The following is a 22213-nucleotide window of genomic DNA, read 5'->3' on the forward strand; positions in this document are numbered from 1 at the left end:
CCCCTGAATGGCAGCCTATGGACAAAGGTCTGGTCGCCTGCATGGTGAAAAATGATCATTCCTGGCAGGCTTGGAGGGAGGAGAAACCAAAATGCGAGTTGTATCAATCCTCCCTGGAAAGAGGTCCTGACATTCCCTTAGTCCTCTCTCTTTCCAGTTTTTAGAGTCTGTTCTTTGAGCTGGAATATAAAGGCAGTAGTGGCTATAGATCAGACTGCAGCACCATTGTCTCCTGAGCAGGTCACCCCCCCCCCCCCCCCCCCCCCCAGGCTGGGGCTATGCATGTAGATGAGCCCAGGGCAGATGTCCACAAATATTTTGGGGTTTGTTGCGGGGAGTCCCTGAACAAAAAGGCTTGTCCGTCCCGAACCGAGGAGGGTCCTCTCCTTTGGGACTTCCTATTCTGTCTGCGTGCCAAATTCTTTCAGAGGAGAGGACCAAGCAAGGTTTTATACCATTAGGCTTGATATCAAGGAGAGTGCTGGAGTCGCAGTGGGAGAATGTGTACAGATGTCCCAGCAGAGTCACAAGTTCATGACCCTGGTGTGTTGCAGGCACACCCTCGTTGCATCTCATCATCAGGCTCTGGCTACGACCCTGGGTGATATTAGTAAAGGGCCTCTGGCTACGACCCTGGGTGATATTAGTAAAGGGCCTCTGGCTACGACCCTGGGTGATATTAGTAAAGGGCCTCTGGCTACGACCCTGCGTGATATTAGTAAAGGGCCTCTGGCTATGACCCTGCGTGATATTAGTAAAGGGCCTCTGGCTTCGACCCTGGGTGATATTAGTAAAGGACTACGACCCTGCGTGATATTAGTAAAGGGCGTCTGGCTTCGACCCTGCGTGATATTAGTAAAGGGCCTCTGGCTACGACCCTGTGTGATATTAGTAAAGGGCCTCTGGCTTCGATCCAATGTGATATTAGTAAAGGGCCCCTGGCTTCGACCCTGTGTGATATTAGTAAAGGGCTACGACCCTGTGTGATATTAGTAAAGGGCCTCTGGCTATGACCCTGCATAATATTAGTAAAGGGCTACGACCCTGTGTGATATTAGTAAAGGGCCTCTGGCTTCGACCCTGCGTGATATTAGTAAAGGGCTACGACCCTGTGTGATATTAGTAAAGGGCCTCTGGCTTCGACCCTGCGTGATATTAGTAAAGGGCCTCTGGCTACGACCCGGCGTGATATTAGTAAAGGGCCTCTGGCTACGACCCTGCGTGATATTAGTAAAGGGCTACGACCCTGCGTGATATTAGTAAAGGGCTACGACCCTGCGTGATATTAGTAAAGGGCTACGACCCTGCGTGATATTAGTAAAGGGCTACGACCCTGCGTGATATTAGTAAAGGGCTACGACCCTGCGTGATATTAGTAAAGGGCCTACATGTGACCTGTTGCCCAAATCTTATGCTTCTTTCTTGATTGACCTGTTGGGACAGCAGCAAAATGGTTCCAGCATTATAATGCATGTTCAGTGGCTGGGAGTGATCTTGGTAGTTTTGCAGGTTTACAGAATCTACAGAATATTGGTTGTAATTTAAAAAGCCAGTAGAAGTCAAGATGCACACCAAAAAAAGGTTATTCATTCGTTAAGGGACATTTTGTGTGACAGAGAGAGAAGTTACAGTAGAATTAGACTCATGCTGGCCTTCCTGTAAACTATCATAATGTTCTTGGAAACAAAGAGGGTTCATTCCAAGCATTTGCTCCCAAAATCTTCCTGAAATCAATCACTCCAAACAATCCTGGACACTTAATCACCTTAAAGTGATAATTGTATTATCCTAGCTTTTAGCAGGATACCTTTTCAAGGTAACGGGATCACAGGTAAGTGGTGTTGCCTCTATCCCTTAAGTGACACTTTATCTTCAGGTGTCACCAGCCAGACATAAATCTGAATGTGTTCCTGTAGCTAATGACGAGAATTATTCCTTTATTTTCAAATGACATGCAAGGACTGATTAAAAAACAATATTCTAAACATGAACTCTTCCAAATGATTCTCTAGTTTAGATATTTCTTCTGTTTAGATATTACTGTAGATGCCCTCAAATATATTTTGAGGTAAAAAAAAAAAAGTGACTAAAACTATGGTTTATATTCACAATAAAACCTGCATGAGCAAGTTTGTGAAATTCGTTTCTGAAAAGTGTGAAAAACAGATTTCTTGGGACAAAATAGATTGAGGTTCTCTTGTTGCTTTTTGCCTGTGTTCTGCTCTGTCGGAGGGATGGAGGAAGGGAGAGAGATATATAACAGACAAGCCCCAACACGAGGCTTAAGGGATTAAGTTCATTCTCACTGCCAGTCTGTTCGTCACCTAACCGATGCCCTCCACCATGCAGCCCTCTTAATGTGCTACCGTGTTTTGTGATTGGCCGATCCAGTCCACTGAACAATAGTAAGAAGGATCAGTGACTCCAGAGAGGGGCTCCAGAGAAAATATCCCCGGGGTACGAGTAGCCACCTATTCAAACTTAGTTCAAGTTGCACAGGCCTTGTTCCCACATAGATGCACTTGGTGGCCCGACACAGGTGTCATATACAATGTCTGTGGCATTTTTCACACCCATTGCTTGATTCTAACAGTCTTGCATGGACATGTATGGACTAACAACCAGGGATATGTATTTGGTTGGTATCATAAGCATGCATCTTAGATGAAACATTTGACAATCTGAAATGTAGACTCTTAGTAGACTTTAAGAGAAAAAAGATCAGCCCATCCATAGACTCTACCTCCCTCCCATGACGTGTTAAATCAGTGAGCAAGTTGCTCTCATACACTGTAATTGTTCAAACTCTTTGGTCATCAAGTCTATCTCTGTTCCTAAAGTCTTTGTTCAGACTCCCATTTTAACACAGGGTACTTGTGATACATCCAAGCTCCATGGAGTAGCCTGATCTTGTTAAGAGTTCTTCATTTCAAATCAAGCTCTTCTTTCCAATGTTTGTCCTTCGTATTATCTCTTCAGAGGTCCGTGTTGAGATGGTCAATGGTTGGTTGATGATACACAATACAACTAAGGCCTCTGAATCTACACTACAGGGCCTCCAGAACTACAATACAGGGCCTCCGGAACTACAATACAGGGCCTCCGGAACTACAATACAAGGCCTCCGGAACTACAATACAGGGCCTCCGGAACTACAATACAGGCCCTCCGGAACTACAATACAGGCCCTCCTGAACTACAATACAGAGCCTCCAGAACTACAATACAGGGCCCCTGGAACTACAATACAGGCCCTCCGGAACTACAATACAGGGCCTCCGGAACTACAATACAGGCCCTCCGGAACTACAATACAGGGCCTCCGGAACTACAATACAGGCCCTCCGGAACTACAATACAGGGCCTCCGGAACTACAATACAGGCCCTCCGGAACTACAATACAGGCCCTCCTGAACTACAATACAGAGCCTCCAGAACTACAATACAGGGCCCCTGGAACTACAATACAGGCCCTCCGGAACTACAATACAGGGCCTCCGGAACTACAATACAGGCCCTCCGGAACTACAATACAGGGCCTCCGGAACTACAATACAGGCCCTCCGGAACTACAATACAGGCCCTCCGGAACTACAATACAGGGCCTCAGGGACTTTGGGAACCTCCCCGAAAGGTGACTGACTAGGAGTTAAAAGTGGAGTTAAAAGTGACTGACTAGGAGACATGCTCTGTGAATGGATCCCGTAAGGATTCATTCAGACCATAGATAGCTGTAAGGATCAGCGAGGCTGTGAACTGAACTGGCCTTGGTCTCACTGGTGTTGTTGTCATTGAGTGCTTTGAGTTGGATGTGGACCTCACAGCCTCACACCCCTTTTGAGAGTTGTGCTTGAGAAGGTGAAGACACCACCAGATTAGTGCAGAGAGAGGGATCCAGTGTCTCAGTCTATTGATGAGGCAGCAGCTCTGAGGGCTCTCTGGGTGTATTGATGAGGCAGCAGCTCTGAGGGCTCTCTAGGTGTATTGATGAGGCAGCAGCTCTGAAGGCTCTCTGGGTGTATTGATGAGGCAGTAGCTCTGAGGGCTCTCTGGGTGTATTGATGAGGCAGCAGCTCTGAGGGCTCTCTGGGTGTATTGATGAGGCAGCAGCTCTGAGGGCTCTCTGGGTGTATTGATGAGGCAGCAGCTCTGAGGGCTCTCTGGGTCTATTGATGAGGCAGCAGCTCTGAGGGCTCTCTGGGTGTATTGATGAGGCAGCAACTCTGAGGGCTCTCTGGGACAAAAGGGAGTCATTGAGTATTTTGCTCAGCAACAAGAGGAATCGTTCAGACAATTGCTACTTGTCCGTTGGCTAGACCAATTAGGGACTGCATAGGTTGGTTACTGTAAAGCACTTTGTGACAACTGCTGATGTAAAAAGGGCTTTATAAATACATTTGATTGATTGTGAACATATTTTGTATTGTCACATATGGTCGTTGAAGTATAACAGAAATGTGATTGTAATAGTATCAAAATCCGTAACTTTCAGCCACGGGTAAATGGTTTCAGTTCATACTGGAATACACAACTGCCATCAACCACACACGCAAAAAGCGCATTCGTTCATGCAATGCAAGTGGTTACCCGGTTTTTACAACACAAATGCTTCTCCTTATTCCTAAACAAAACATGGTCCATACAAACCATGAATACTCACCCATGTAGACTAATCTGGAAATATTACCCCCAGCCTCCACATGGAATAATTAGTGTAGAATAATTGGTCGCTGGTTTGTATAGTGTAAAAGGAAAGTCCTACTAACACAAACAATTGCATTACAGTTAGTTGCCCCAATTATCTGAAACAACCCGGGATTGTGTTGATTAGCATGGAGTTATGCAAATCTGCGCTGTGAGTTGCTTTGTTGTGACATACATCCCTGGAGAGGCCTGGCTGGACTAGCCTGTGAAAACCATACCTGTATTCTTCTCCTAACCCACATGTCCCCCAGCACCAGACCAGTACATAAAGCCTAGGTTAAAGGGAATAATCCCAGGGACGACCTCGCTTTGTCACCTCACTTGTCTGAAACAGAACAGAGAGTGGGGATAGAGGGCGAGAGGGGACCAAAAATAAATAAATGCAGCTACACATTAAATCCACGACACTGAAGGGACCTCTGACCTCTGGTTTCAAATGGAGAAGAAAGAGAGGATAGAAGGAAACACTTTATAACTGTAGACTGAAACCCCTTACAGAACCAATCAGGCCCTCCTTTAGGCTTTATAACTGTAGACTAAAACCCCTAACAGAACCAATCATGCCCTCCTTAAGCCTTTATAACTGTAGACTAAAACCCCTAACAGAACCAATCAGGCCCTCCTTTAGGCTTTATAACTGTAGACTAAAACCCCTAACAGAACCAATCATGCCCTCCTTAAGCCTTTATAACTGTAGACTGAAACCCCTTACAGAACCAATCAGGCCCTCCTTTAGGCTTTATAACTGTAGACTAAAACCCCTAACAGAACCAATCAGGCCCTCCTTAAGCCTTTATAACTGTAGACTAAAACCCCTAACAGAACCAATCAGGCCCTCCTTTAGGCTTTATAACTGTAGACTAAAACCCCTTACAGAACCAAGCAGGCCCTCCTTAGGCTTTATAACTGTAGACTGAAACCCCTTACAGAACCAATCATGCCCTCCTTTAGGCTTTATAACTGTAGACTGAAACCCCTTACAGAACCAATCATGCCCTCCTTTAGCCTTTATAATGCTAGACTGAAACCCCTTACAGAACCAATCATGCCCTCCTTTAGCCTTTATAATGCTAGACTGAAACCCCTTACAGAACCAATCAGGCCCTCCTTAGGCTTTATAACTGTAGACTGAAACCCCTAACAGAACCAATCAGGCCCTCCTTTAGGCTTTATAACTGTAGACTAAAACCCCTTACAGAACCAATCAGGCCCTCCTTTAGGCTTTATAACTGTAGGCTAAAACCCCTAACAGAACCAATCAGGCCCTCCTTTAGGCTTTATAACTGTAGACTGAAACCCCTAACAGAACCAATCAGGCCCTCCTTTAGGCTTTATAACTGTAGACTGAAACCCCTTACAGAACCAATCAGGCCCTCCTTTAGGCTTTATAACTGTAGACTGAAACCCCTTACAGAACCAATCAGGCCCTCCTTTAGCCTTTATAATGCTAGACTGAAACCCCTTACAGAACCAATCAGGCCCTCCTTTAGGCTTTATAACTGTAGACTGAAACCCCTTACAGAACCAACCATGCCCTCCTTAGGCTTTATAACTGTAGACTGAAACCCCTTACAGAACCAATCAGGCCCTCCTTTAGGCTTTATAACTGTAGACTGAAACCCCTTACAGAACCAATCAGGCACTCCTTAGGCTTTATAACTGTAGACTGAAACCTCCACTAAAGGCCCAGAGTGTTGTGTTGCTAGCTGCTTTCTCTCGCTCTCTTTTTCTCCTTACGTTAATCTTCTCCCCCCCCCCCCCCCCCCCAGCTGAGTCCTCATCTTCCTCACCAGCTCCCCCTATTGTCACGCTCCTCATTGTAATGTGAGCCTCACTTCATCTCTGTGCACCGGCAGGCAAGACTGTCTTCTCCCCTCCTCTCTTAATTGCCTGAGCTCAGACCACCAGTATGCTTCTCCTGCAGATGTCTCTCTTCTTAATTTGCGTAGAGCGCACAATCAGACCCATCTGTTCTAGTTTTTTCTTTCCACCCTCCCTCCCTCCCTCAATCCCTCCCTTCCCCCAAAAATGCACCTCTGCACCCCCCTCCCTAAATCTCCACAGTAAGCCCCCCAGCCCCAACACCGAAAAAGCCACAACTCCTACCCCTCCCAATGAAAACCTTGTCAGTGGCGTGGGGATTGAAAGCCTATCAAAAAGCTATAGAAGAGTAGTTCTGTGTGGAGGGGCACAATCAGAGGGTGGGTTTGAGGCCAAGGCCCTCTGCTAGCTGTAGGCTCTGATGGAGGGGGAGAGTGGGGGGAGAGAGAGAGGCCCAGGCCAGATAAACAGGGACAGATGGAGAGACTTTGGAAGGGAGGAATAATCCGAGCTACCGTGCACGATAAAGGTGCTGCGTGATGCCGCTGTTTATACAAAACAACATAAAATACATGGCTGTGAAACAAGTGACACTTGGGCCAAAGGATTCCATGGAACCTCCCCTGCATGCGGCCTTCAGCTTGTGTCCATGACAACTACACAGACAACTATAAACTACAGACTAGATAAAGCTCATATACAGCACTCACGTCCCAATGGAATACAGATGCAGTCAAATATATTGGCACCCTTGCACTGTACAATGGGATGCAATGGATGCAATTTTTTTTCCCCGTACTGGTCCCCCATCGGAATCGAACCCACAACCCTGGCGTTGCAAACACCATGCTCTACCAACTGAGCCACAATGTTCTGTGTTTTCTTACCAAAAAGGATTGAATGGCTATTTTTACATATAAGCACCTGGAGTTTACCACAGGTGAGGTAAATTACACAATAAATGAGAATCATTGCCTTTAACGAAATTAATTTGAATTTGGAATAATTTAGTCCAGGAAATTTTCGGACTTTGAAGTGAAAAATCAACATTTCAGTCTTTTTTTTGTTTTTGGTCCTGTGCAGGTGTAAACCAAAACAATACAGGTGTAAACCACACCAAATGTTTTTACAATTTCAATTATTTTAGATGTGATGGTGAATCACACGATGGTGCCAATGCATTGAACCATTGTTTTACTCTTTCAATTACTCTCTGATTAAATATACACATTCTCATGTAAAACACTACATAGGACTGAATGGATTGATGCCCCCCCAAAAAAGTGTAAACAATTACACAAAAATAGGCCCAAGTCTGGATCGTGATTAATGAGTTTGACCAACATTTGCATCAGTTTTTTGACTCCAGATCTGAAATGATTGATGGTGTATTGAGATGGGACAGAATCCTATGAGTTCTTAACTTGGAATAGCTGTTTTGATTATATCACTCACGGCACTCTCTGTTTTTATGCCTTTGTCTATCGTCCCAAAGTGGTGCAATGAGATGAGTGAATCCAGTGTTCCTCTCGCGAGCCGTTATTGTCCACTTTACAATGAGCATTCATCTTTGTTGATATGAGAATTTATCATCTACGCTTGCTGGTTTGACTGTCCAACAAAGACTAGTTTTAAAAAGATAAATAGGACACTTTTTTTGTGCAAATAATAACCTGCAGTGAAATCTGGTTTGTGTTTTGTGATGCTGTATTGATTCTGTCTTCTGTTCTAATGTGCTGATGGCATAAAGGACTGATGATTAGGTGTTCTCATGATATGAAATACAAACAATCACATTGTGTAGTTTTGCTTGAATCCACCCACAAAGTGTGAGGGCCTCCATTGTTAGCTACATAAACCTGTTGTAGACTCTAAGTTCAAATATTACTCTGTCACAGTTGGTAACACCTACGTTTGGTTACATACCTATATTGCCTCTATACCTATGTAACTACACAGCCATGTTTGTTCCATTTGGAATGAATCCTTCAACCTTCTCTGTTGCTCTGAAGGGAATGAACCGTCACCTGACTGCATTTGCTAAGAATTCAAACGGCAGTCTTATTGTAACATCCAATAATTAGCATCTAATGCTATGTTTTGACCCAACAGTCTGATAATCACTATCTAATGCTATGTTTTGACCCAACAGTCTGATAATCAGTAACTAATGCTATGTTTTGACCCAACAGTCTGATAATCACTATCTAATGCTATGTTTTGACCCAACAGTCTGATAATCAGTAACTAATGCTATGTTTTGACCCAACAGTCTGATAATCACTATCTAATGCTATGTTTTGACCCAACAGTCTGATAATCAGTAACTAATGCTATGTTTTGACCCAACAGTCTGATAATCAGTAACTAATGCTATGTTTTGACCCAACAGTCTGATACTCAGTAACTAATGCTATGTTTTGACCCAACAGTCTGATAATCACTATCTAATGCTATGTTTTGACCCAACAGTCTGATAATCACTATCTAATGCTATGTTTTGACCCAACAGTCTGATAATCACTATCTAATGCTATGTTTTGACCCAACAGTCTGATAATCAGTAACTAATGCTATGTTTTGACCCAACAGTCTGATAATCACTATCTAATGCTATGTTGTGATCCAACGGTCTGCGTACCAGAGATCAACTTCTACTGATTCTATAGACTGTTGAAAACCTCAAACCCAGTTTCTGTAAATGTAGCTTCTCCCTTCTTCACACTGAACAGTCGGATGCATTTGGACTGTATCTGCTGTGAAGGCCAGTGAAAGGGTATTGTCCAGGCCTGTTGGGCCTGTTATCTATGGGGGCCTCCCCTGTCACTCAGAGGGAGACCAGGGACCACATAGAGACTATGTAACATTTACATCATGATAGAATGAAACTTTAAGACACAGCAGTAGTGATGCGTCAAGCAGCCAGCAGATGGCACTGTGTTGTAGGCCTTACCAACTGTCTGGGATCTCAAGATGCTTCTCTATTCTAAACATAACCCTCTCTTGGTAGATTTTTTAAAAAGAAGACAATATTATGAAAATGATATTGTCCCCAACATGATTGCCACTTTAAGATGTTTGATATATATATATATATATATTAAGTAATGATGCAATAATTATATACTGAACCAAAAAAATGCCACAATTTCAAAGGTTTTACTGAGTTACAGGTCATATGAGGAAATCAGTCAATTTAAATAAATAAATTAAGCCCTAATCTATGGATTTCACATGACTGGAATACAGATATGCATCTCTTTGTCACAGATACCTTAAAAAAAAAGGTAGGGGTGTGGATCAGAAAACCAGTCGGTATCTGGTGTGACCACCATTTGCCTCATGCAGCGTGACACATCTGCTTCACTTAGAGTTGATCAGAAAACCAGTCAGTATCTGGTGTGACCACCATTTGCCTCATTCAGCACAACACATCTCCTTTGTATAGAGTTGATCAGGCTGTTGATTGTGCCATGTGGAATGTTGTCCCACTCCTAATGGCTGTGAGAAGTTGCTGGATATTGATGGGAACTGGAACACGCTGTCGTACACGTCGATCCAGAGCATTCCAATTGGTGACATGTCTGGTGAGCATGCAGGCCATCGAAGAACTGGGACATTTTCAGCTTGCGGGAATTTTGTACAGATCCTTGCGACATGGGGCTGTGCATTATCATGCTGAAACATGAGGTGATGGCGGTGGATGAATGGTGCAACAATGGGCCTCAGGATCTCGACACGGTATCTCTGTGCATTCAAATTGCCATGGATAAAATGCAATTATGTTCGTTGTCCATAGTTTATGCATGTCCATACTATAACCCCACAGCCCTCATGGGGCACTCGGTTGACCTCAGCAAATCACTCAAACCACATGACGCCATACAAGCTGTCTACCATCTGCCCGATACAGTTGAAACCGGGATTCATCCATGAAGAGCACACTTCTCCAGTGTGACAGTGGCCATCGAAGGTGAGCATTTGGCCACTGAGGTTGGATACGACGCCGAACTGCAGTCAGGTCAAGACCCTGGTGAGGACGACGAGCACGCAGATGAGCTTCCCTGAGACGGTTTCTGACAGTTTGTGCAGAAATTCTTCGGTTGTGCAGACCTACAGTTTCATGAGCTGTCCTGGTGGCTGTTCTCAGACGATCACGCAGGTGAAGAAGCTTGATGTGGAGATCCTGGACTGGCTTGGTTACATGTGGTCTGCGGTTGTAAGGCCGGTTGGACGTACTGCCAAATTCTCATAAATGACGTTGAGGCAGCTAATGGTAGAGAAATTAACATTCAATTATGTGGCAACAGTTCTGGTAGACATTCCTGCAGTCAGCATATCAGTTGTATGGTACCTCTAAATTTTGAGACATCTGTGGCATTGTGTTTTGTGACAAAACTGCACATTTTAGAGTGGCCTTTTATTGTCCCAAACACAAGGTGCACCTGTGTAATGATCATCCTGTTTAATCAGCTTCTTGATATGCCACACCTGTCAGGTGGATGGATTATCTTGGCAAAGGAGAAATGCTCACTAACAGGGATGTAAACAAATTTGGGCACAACATTTGAGAGAAATAAGCTTTTTGTGTGTATGGAACATTTCTGGGATGTTTTATTTCAGCACATGAAACATGGGACCAACACTTTACATGTTGTGTTTTATATTGTTGTTCAGTATAATTCTGAGGTAAAAACCTGAATAAAATATATGGTTGACTGGCCACCAATTGCTATGCAAAAATGTCACGCCTGCTCCCGCTCTCCCTCCCTGGCGCTCAAGGGCAGCCCAGCAGTACGCACTCCTGCTACCATCATTACACACACCTGTTTCCCTCGTCACCCGCATCAGTGATTCATTGGACTCCCCTGGACTCAATCATCTGCTTTCATTACCTCCTCTATATCTGTCTGTTCTCGAGGCTGTTCCCGGCTTCAGCATTATTGTTGTCATGTCATTTTGTTCTCCCTGTTCTGACGCTGTTCCTGTTCTGTCACTTGTCCGTTCATTAAATGTTCACTACCTGTTTCTCATCTCCAGCGTCGGTTCTTACAGAATGCTGAAGCCACCATTTGAAGCATCAGGGAGTGTTGGCTTGTCGGGCTTCCACGCCCTAGCTGGCTCGAGAGGTTTCCTTGCCCCGGTTGGCTTGGCAGGCTCCCATCCCACGTCATGCCTCAGCCGGATCGTCAGGGTTTTACGCCTCAGCCGGATCGTCAGGGTTTTACGCCTCAGCCGGATCATCAGGCTCCCATGTCTCAGCTAACTCGCCAGGCTCCCATGTCCCAGTGGGATCATCAGGCTTCACACCTCAACTGGATCGTCAGGCTCCCACGCCTCAGCCGGTTTGCCAGGCTCCCACGCCTCTGCTGGTTCGTTGGGCTTCTACGCCCCAGCTGGCTTGTCCAGCGCCCATGCCTCGGCCGGCCCGTCAGGCTCGTCCAGGTGGGACGCCGGGTGGCGCTCCTAAAAGGGGCGGTTCTGTCACGTCTGCTCCCGCTCTCCCTCCCTGGTGCTCAAGGTCACCAGTCTGCCCAGCACTACGCACTCCTGTCACCATCATTGTGCACACCTGTTTCTCTCGTCACGCGCATCAGCGATTCATTGGACTCACCTGGACTCAATCACCTGCTTTCATTACCTCCTCTATATCCGTCTTTTCCTGGGGATGTTCCTCGCTTCTGCATTATTGTCGTCATGTCATTTTGTTCCCCCTGTTCTGACGCTGTTCCTGTTCTGTCACTTGTCTGTTCATTAAATGTTCACTACCTGCACTTGCTTCTCATCTGCAGCGTCGGTTCTTACACAAGTATTTGTCAAAGTCATCCGTGCACTGAATCCTAAGGAACCCTGTAGGCTACAGATCGAGATTGCCTAAAATGTCCATTGTTCCTTATCAGAAATTTAAAGTATTTAAGTGGGGACCTGCATTTCACAGATATATAATTTCACTAAACCAATTCTGCCTTTAGGAGAAAAAACTTTCCCAAAAAACTGGTTCAATCCAGGCTACTCTATTATAATCTTCTCAAAGTTGTCCTTTCAAAGGGCCTGTGGTGTAAGGGTAAGTGTGACATGCTTAGGACCGCCACCACTCTGTGGCCTCTCTTGGCCTCTCGTGCCTAACAGGGGAGTAGTGTGGGTGGCTGGGTATAGGTGAGGGTGGTGCATAGCTAATAGGCACAGAGGGGACCGAACCAAGGGGGGGACCGCAGTCGGTCGGTCGCGTTCTCTTCTCCTGTTCTCAGAGGGATCCCCCCCACAGAGCATGCTTCTCTGTGAAGCACCGCCTTTTGTTGTCCATTTGTTTACCTTGCTTCCCCAAGTCCCCAGCGGCAGGACAATGACGCCTACAGCAACAGCTCATTCAATGCTCCTTTGGCTCCTTTATCCTCGGCCTCTGAATGCTGGTTACCTCAGAGCCTCAGAGTGAGTGAGTGATTAAGAACCCAACAGGCTATCTTACAGCTCACAGGCACAAAGACACTCCACTTATCCAATAAAAAGTGTTCCACACAGTCTGTATACCTCTCACACATCGCTGAGCAGTGGAGTGAGTGGCCCACTGACATCCGTCAAACTGATGGTTCTGGTGAATTTAGCCAATGTGGCTAGTTTGTTGTTATCCCGACCAAAAGAATCAGGTACCTTGAAAGAACAGTTAGGTTGAAAGAATAGGTACTTGGAAAGAGCAGGTTCCTTGAAAGCAAAGGTACCTTGAAAGAATAGGTACCTTGAAAGAATAGGTACTTGGAAAGAACAGGTTCCTTGAAAGCATAGGTACTTTGAAAGAATAGGTACCTTATAAAAACAGGTACCTTGAAAGATTAGTTAGGTACCTAATAAAAACAGGTACCTTGAAAGATTAGTTAGGTACCTTATAAAAACAGGTACCTTGCATGGTGTTGTTTCTGCTGTTGGTGGTGGAGTTGGTGGTAGTAATGTTTTTTTTTAAATTAAATTAAATGTAACCTTTATTTAACTAGACAAGTCAGTTAAGAACAAATTCTTATTTACAATGACGGCCTACCGGGTAACAGTGGGTTAACTGCCTTGTTCAGGGGCCGAACGACAGATTTCTACCTTTCGGTTACTAGCCCAACACTCTAACCACTAGGCTCGGTAGTGGTGGTGGTATACTCTCACTCATAATTTTCCTAAGGAAGACGAAAATTTCTTTTTTTGTGTGGTATAGTATCGGTGGGAACATGGGGTTACTGGGGTTAAGCTGGCAGGGTATCTGGGGAAGAAGGGACGTTTTGGAACAGACAGGCCTCCTATACCAGCTGCTTGGTAGATACCCCCCCCCCCCCATTCCCCTCTCGGCCACAAAAGATGAAAGCCACGTCCTGCTGGGTGGCAAAGACACCAGGTGACCGGAGCAACCTGAAGGGTTAGTCAAGTGCTCCCTAATGTGTAAAACCATACCACGCTGTATAGAGACCATTTAAGGGAGGTTTTAAGAGGGAGAAGTGAGTTGGGGTGTTATGTAGGGTCTTTTCCCTTGTTTTTAACCACACCATCTTTGCCTCTGAGTTAGAGACAATAGAATAGGGTTGAAGGTGGCACCACAGTGGCCAACTCTTAAGAAGGGGCCAGGCACTCTGGTCTAATAGTAAACTCAGGTCAGGTTACCTAAGAGGAATTGGACATATTTAATGAATGGCTGTTGGCCTCACAGGAAATGTCGTCCCTCCATCATTATGTTCTTTCACAGTCCAATTAGTGAGCAGTGAACACCTCTTGACTATATAGTGGGGTAAGCATGGATATTTATTTAGGGGGCAAATCATTGGTTGCTGTGGCTGCCTTTCACAGCTAAGCTACTGCTCACATCCTGCTAGCTAGCCTATAACCTCACAGTCTGCTAGCTAGCCTATGGCCTCAGTCTGCTAGTTAGCCTATAACCTCACAGCCTGATAGCCTATAACCTCACTGCCTGCTAGCTAGCCTTTAGTCTCACAGTCTGCTAGCTAGCCAATAACCTCACAGTCTGCTAGCTAGCCTATAGTCTCACAGTCTGCTAGCTAGCCTATAGTCTCACAGCCTGCTAGCTAGCCTATAGGCTCACAGCCTGCTAGCTAGCCTATAGTCTCACAGTCTGCTAGCTAGCCTATAGTCTCACAGCCTGCTTGCTAGCCTATAGTCTCACAGTCTGCTAGCTAGCCTATGGCCTCAGTCTGCTAGTTAGCCTATAACCTCCATGGAAGTCCACCTTTTACAAACACATCTTAGACCATTGCAAACATTGTGAAAATAAGTGTTATTTTGAACATGTCCTCCGAGATGTGTAGTTTTGTGTAGTCTGCTAGCTAGGATTTCTAATTTAGCCTACAGCTAGCAGATAAGTTTAGCATAGCACATGCTATAGTTGACTAGCTAGCTGCCTTTATCGTTTGTTTTTCTTCAATCTATGAAGTGTTGTTCATAAGTTCATGAGCTCTCATGCCTTGTCAAGATATTTTACACAATTATTTATAGTCGATCGTTGTTACTGATCACAAAATATCCAGATAATGCAACCCTTTTCCAGTCCATGTCTAAAACTCTGATGTGCTATTTAAAGAATTCAACAGCCCTTTTCACAACCGCTATTAAACGTTACAAGTGTCCTTAAAAGCCAGACTTATTCCAAGTTTGTACTGACATAAAAGACGAACGGACGGGTTCAATAGTTCATGCCATAAATGCAACCCAATTGTTCTGAAGAATTTGCCATTGTTCTAGCAGAGAAAGTGGGCACATTTTTTGTTCTCCATATTGTTTTTCTTGGCTTCACTGTTGGTTCACAATCATTGTGATCAGTGCTCTAAATATAACATGTTCATTGGAGCACTGGTGCTCCCAACTTAAAAAAGTAAGGAGCATAACAGAATATTTTTTAATTGAAAAAAAAAAAGATCAAATGTTGATACAAAAAAAACATTGTCATTGAAATTACAAAGTCATTTGTGGAATATCAGGTTTCTGCATTGTGTAAAACCCCTACCCATTGAGATGTATTACACAGAAAATTCTACGCTGTCTCTTTAAGAGCGTCAAGTTTTTTGAGTGAAGACATGCAAGACATAGAAGCTCTGTTTTTGGAACAACTCGTGACATGGTTTATGAACAGGGCCTAAAAACTAACTTTTTGGTGCATCAGTCAATGTGGCAGGTAGATTAAAAGAAAATTCTATCTGCCACTCAGAATTCATATCAGCCAATACATTTAATAATAACACAAAAAACACAAACATTTCTAGGTTTTGTTTTTCCAGGTTTTGGATCTCCCACTTGTTTTCTTTTTCTTCTCAGGTTTTTACTCTCAGAATTACACTTTGATAAAATAGAAAAACAACTAAATTGGATGTTGAACTTTTACAAAAATGCTTACTTTTGAGGTCTGGGGGAGATTTTTTACATTTATTTTGAATGGTATAGTTGCCCTTTAATTTAAATTGCACACCTCAAGAGACTGGTATTTGTCTGGAGGTGTTTCTGTACTGCATGCTCAATAGCTTTGCAAATCAAAAGACTACCCGATTGATACAAGTCATCATAATATCATGTCATTCTACTAGGTAAGCCTACTTTGCAGTTATTTGTATTTGGGTTTATTGTGGATCCCCCATTAGTTCCTGACAAGGTAGCAGATACTCTTCCTGGTGTTTATTATGGATCCCCATTAGTTCCTGCCAAGGCAGCAGCTACTCTTCCTGGGGTTTATTATGGATCCCCATTAGTTCCTGACAAGGCAGCAGCTACTCTTCCTGGGGTTTATTAAGGATCCCCATTAGTTCCTGCCAAGGCAGCAGCTACTCTTCCTGGTGTTTATTAAGGATCCCCATTAGTTCCTGCCAAGGCAGCAGCTACTCTTCCTGGGGTTTATTATGGATCCCCATTAGTTCCTGCCAAGGCAGCAGCTACTCTTCCTAGGGTTTATTAAGGATCCCCATTATTTCCTGCCAAGGCAGCAGCTACTCTTCCTGGTGTTTATTAAGGATCCTCATTAGTTCCTGCCAAGGCAGCAGCTACAATTCCTGGGGTTTATTATGGATCCCCATTAGTTCCTGCCAAGGCAGCAGATACTCTTCCTGGGGTTTATTATGGATCCCCATTAGTTCCTGCCAAGACATACTGTATGTCGACATACACAAACCAAACCTTATTCAGTAATGTCACCCCCTTGTATTCTTTCCAGCATAGATTCAATTAAGTATATTGTTTCTGCATCTCAGCCTACTTGGGTTATTCTGTTTCATGGTTTGAATGCGAGTACCTTTCGAACTCTACTTATTCAGTCATAAAGCACAATTTAGGAACATCTTAAACATATAATTGCACAGAGAGTCTGGAATCTGGATGGCATAGAAAGATGACACTTCATCTTCCAGGTAATTTCCCCCTGCCATATTGATACCCTCCTCACCTCCCTCCTACTGTATTTCACTGTGAAAGAGGAGAGTCCTGTCTGGCCTGGCTGGGGCTTGGTTGGGGATATTAGTCTGCATTGGTAATCATTCTATTGTCAGGCTGATAGCGAAAGCCTATCTGCTACCTCATCCCACTGACAGGTCCTCAGGAGCCATGATGGACCATGATGGATGCCCAGTGGCCCAATGGCCCTACTTAAACCAACCCACTACTACTGCTACTGCTGCTGGATCAATGTCAGACCAAAGCACCACTGGAGTCAGTGATCAATGATCTCCTCTGGTCCTCTGATAATGAGAAACAGGAAGCGGGAGGATCTGTGGATCTGAGGATCTGCCAGAGAAGCATTACGTCAAGTGTTGGAGTGGGCCGCTGCTGCCCATGCATCCACGAATAAGAAAGGGAGAGCAGTGATTGGTCAACAGGACTAGTTGATCATTTATCTGGCATACTCTGGAGAGTTGGAATGTCAGTTTGTGGCAGCTGAAGCGTGACACAAAGCCCACAACGATGCAATAACTCTCCAGGTCCTTGTTTCCCCCAGTAACAGAAAGGCTTCATCTGAAGCCACTAGGAACTATTGCATAGTTACTATCATTAGTGTTGTTAGTATGTTAAATGTTTAATTACATTTGTTTCTTCTTTCTTTCTTTCTTTCTTTCTTTCTTTCTTTCTTTCTTTCTTTCTTTCTTTCTTTCTTTCTTTCTTTCTTTCTTTCTTTCTTTTCTTTCTTTCTTTCTTTCTTTCTCTCTCTCATTCTCTCTCTCTCATTCTCTCTCTCTCTCCAGATCTATTGAATCCCACCAAAGGAATCTTCCAGATTAACTATCAAGCGCTGCCTTAATATATTCTCCTTTTTTTTAAGTATCAAGAACAATCAAAATGTCTCCGCCTATTTGACCAGATACATCCCCCCCCCCCCCCCCCGCAGCGTGCCCCTTTGCCCCCGTCCCCCTCCGTCTTGTCAGCATCACAGAACTTGTAATTATTGCCGATTTCCAGCTTACCCTGGAACTAATGTGATAAAATCTAAGAAAAAAACAAGGTGCACAAAGACTAGTCCAGGGCAGGCTGGCCGGCCGGCCCGGGCTAGTCAGAGCCAGAGGTCTAAGCCAAGGCAACAAGTGCCTTTTGAGAGCTAACAGGATTTTCAGGGGGCTTGCATTGATCTCCTGCTTGGCTCTTTCAGGGAGGCTTTTGGCTGCCAGGCGGCACACTTCTGCAGCCCCCCACATCCCATACCCATCCCATCTCAGTCCACCCTTGTTCTGTCCTGTGTGCACAGTTGGGGCCCCCAAACCCAAAGATGGACATATGGAGCAGATGAGTGGGGTTTAGAAGTTACCGCTACAGGTGATACTAAGTCCCCATACAAAGTCCCCAAGGTGTGGGAGTGGGGATGGGGTGGATGACATTAGGACATGAGTACAGGGGAAGGGGCTCTGGCTCCTGTTCTCTCCTGGACTGAAGGTGTGTCTGAGAGGCAACTTGTCATCAGCTGGGACATTTTGGGACAAAGAGAATCGATCTGAATTCATTTGTATCAAACAGTGCAGAACATATGAGATAAACCAAATCGTTGAACTGGTATCAGTTGTAGGTTGGCCCTAAAAAAAAACATTCTTCCATAATGGCACAAATGATTTGAAAATGAAAATCTACAAATGTTCATGAGGCGCAAAATGTGATTACTATTTGTAAATATCGAAATGTGCTGTTGGAAGAGTGTGGGCCAATCAGAAATGTTCATATACAATAATATTTTTGATAATGAATTTAGGATAGCACAGAGAATAAACTAAAATAGGAAAGGGTATTGCAGCCGATAAGCTGGGGCTAAATCTCTGAGAGTAAGCTGATAGCCCACAGCAGTAGAGGTCACAGAACCGTGACTACTGCCAGTTGTTGAGGCGCTCTCTGACCCTGGAGGGGAGGGGTGGATAGGGGGGTTATTTTCTTATACCACCAAGAATAAGAGACCATATCTGAAGACTGTACTTTTCATGACCGACACACTATCCACAATTACTGTTTGGACCATAGCCACCATTGCCATGTCTATTGTTATGAGGGCTAGGTATTGAGGAGCTTGCAGAGTGGAGCCTATAGAGCGTTCTGCAGTGAGGGGCTCTCTTTGTGTTGGTAGCTGGACAGAAACAGCTCCAGGCTACAGGACCTGATGTGAGTGAGGGTGGGCCAATCTGACAGGCAACACTTTGAACCTCTCTGTGAGGGAGGAAGGGGAGGAGGGGGCTTGGCCAGGGGGTTCCGTCAGGCGATCTTCAAGTGGCAAAGCTTTTCAAAGCTTTGTTATCCACTTTGGTATGCCCCTTGTGACCCCTGTGTAGACGTGCTCATAGCTTTGCAAGGAAACGGAGAGGGGCCTCGGGTGGGCTGTATTGTGGAGAGAGGGAAGCAGAGTTCAAACGCACATGAGCGCCATTCCCCAAGGAGCTGTAGAGGGTGAGGGCGAGGTACAAAGGTGAACCAGGGAAGATGTTGTTGGACGCATGAGAGGGCTGGAGGAACCAGGAAGATTTGATGTCCACAGACGACCTCCTTGTTTTGCAAGTCTGTAATACACTGTTTCCATTCACCCCTTTGCCTCGTTTTGCTACGTGTCCTTGAGGTAAAGAAACCGTTCTTGGAGAAGCAGTACTGCCTTAATGAAGACCGTTCTTGGAGTGGTAGTACTGCCTTAATGAAGACCGTTCTTGGAGAAGCAGTACTGCCTTAATGAAGACCGTTCTTGGAGTGGTAGTACTGCCTTAATGAAGACCGTTCTTGGAGTGATAGTACTGCCTTAATGAAGAGCGTTCTTGAATCAATAGTAATGCCTTAATGAAGACCGTTCTTGGAGTGGTAGTACTGCCTTAATGGAGACCATTCTTGGAGTGGTAGTACTGCTTTAATGAAGACCGTTCTTGGAGTGGTAGGACTGCCTTAATGAAGACCGTTCTTGGAGTGATAGTACTGCCTTAATGAAGACCGTTCTTGGAGTGATAGTGCTGCCTTAATGAAGACCGTTCTTGGAGTGATAGTACTGCCTTAATGGAGACCGTTCTTGGAGTGATAGTGCTGCCTTAATGAAGACCGTTCTTGGAGTGATAGTACTGCCTTAATGGAGACCGTTCTTGGAGTGATAGTACTGCCTTAATGAAGACCGTTCTTGGAGTGATAGTACTGCCTTAATGAAGACCGTTCTTGGAGTGATAGTACTGCCTTAATGAAGACCATTCTTGGAGTGATAGTACTGCCTTAATGGAGACCGTTCTTGGAGTGATAGTACTGCCTTAATGGAGACCGTTCTTGGAGTGATAGTACTGCCTTAATGAAGACCGTTCTTGAATCAATAGTACTGCCTTAATGAAGACCGTTCTTGGAGTGATAGTACTGCCTTAATGGAGACCGTTCTTGGAGTGATAGTACTGCTTTAATGAAGACCGTTCTTGGAGTGATAGTACTGCCTTAATGAAGACTGTTCTTGGAGTGATAGTACTGCCTTAATGGAGACCGTTCTTGGAGTGATAGTACTGCCTTAATGGAGACCATTCTTGGAGTGATAGTACTGCCTTAATGGAGACCGTTCTTGGAGTGATAGTACTGCCTTAATGGAGACCGTTCTTGGAGTGATAGTACTGCCTTAATGGAGACCGTTCTTGGAGTGATAGTACTGCCTTAATGGAGACCATTCTTGGAGTGATAGTACTGCCTTAATGGAGACCGTTCTTGGAGTGGTATGAATAATCTCAACATTAAATTCTCTCTTTGCGTGATTCCCATATATCTGTTTTGTCCTTTCTTGACAAAACACCACATCCAGATGAATGGAGACCGTTCTTGGAGTGATAGTACTGCCTTAATGAAGACCGTTCTTGAACTATGTACCTATAGAGCTTTACTCCACAACAAACATTTCAAACCATTTCAATGAAAGGTTCTCATTAAAAAACGTTTCTCATCAAAAAAATCACAAAACCTCTCTCTCTCTCTCTCTCTCTCTCTCTCTCTCTCTCTCTCTCATGTCTCTCTCTGTCTCTCGAAATCTCATTGCATATTATAGAGGGTAATGACATGGCCTCGGGATCATGTCTGTCTGACTGTCTGCCTGCCTGCTGCTAAAAATGTGATTGATGCAACTCCACTTGAGTGAGTCTCCCAGCCAGGGAGATGCAGGTGCTACACATTGTCCATTATGGGACAATACAAATAACTGTGCACAAATTCACAAATTCACCAAACACAATCCACTGTGTTCAGTCCAGAGATGATGACAAATAAAGTTTCAAGACATGGACAGTTTGCTACATCTTTGGCAGGTGTGAGGAGTATTACAGCCAAGACTGTTGGCTGTAGATTCCTAAATATCTTTCAAGGTCAGGATCCTGAATCAAAATATAGCAAAATGTGCACAGTGGCTACCCAGGCTATTTACTGCTGCTCTTTAATAATTTGTTATTCTTATCTCTTACTTTTTTTAAGGTATTTTTCTTAAAACTGCATTGTTGGTTAAAGGGCTTGTAAATAAGCATTTCACTGTAAGGTTGTATTGTATTGTGTTGTGTTGTATTCGGCACATGTGACAAATAAAATGTGATTTGATCATTTAATATAGAGATGATGGAAGTGTGGGTCTTCCTCAAAAGAACACAGCATCTAGAATGAGCTTTAATTTCACTCATGCCTTGTTGTGCGTTCTCCATCCATCCTACACAGAGCTACGCCTGCATTTAAGAATAAAAATACAATTAAGAATGTCTGCCCTCTTTCTCCGTCTCTCTCTCTCTCTCTCTCTCTCTCTCTCTCTCTCTCTCTCTCTCTCTCTCTCTCTCTCTCTCTCTCTCTCCTCAAGCGTTAATCCAACCAACCCCCAGCCTCGCCACCTCTCCCTAAGACCCTTGTGTGATGTGGGACACACGGCTACCATTCATCCTGCTTCATCACAGTCCTTTGTGTTCTTAATCGTTCCTGGGTATTAAGCCAGGCTGCACAGCCCCAATCCCCTTACCCAACACCCTGCCTGGCCCAATGCTTTGTTAGACCTCAGCCTGGCCCTTTCTCTCAGTCCCCACCACACTCCAGTCTGGTCCTGCACCTCAACCCCACTGTTAACACTCCTCTCGGCCTGCAGCGCTGCACGGGACCCCTCAATCGTCTCGGATGAGTGACTAATCCGTTGTAGTCTCACGTGCCTGGGGCAGTCTCAGCAGTGTTGTCTCACGTGCCTGGTGCAGTGTTGTCTCACGTGGCTGGTGCAGTCTCAGCAGTGTT

This window comes from Salmo salar, chromosome 09 (assembly GCF_965601325.2).
Source record: "Salmo salar chromosome 09, fSalSal1, whole genome shotgun sequence".
Taxonomy (NCBI): domain Eukaryota; kingdom Metazoa; phylum Chordata; class Actinopteri; order Salmoniformes; family Salmonidae; genus Salmo; species Salmo salar.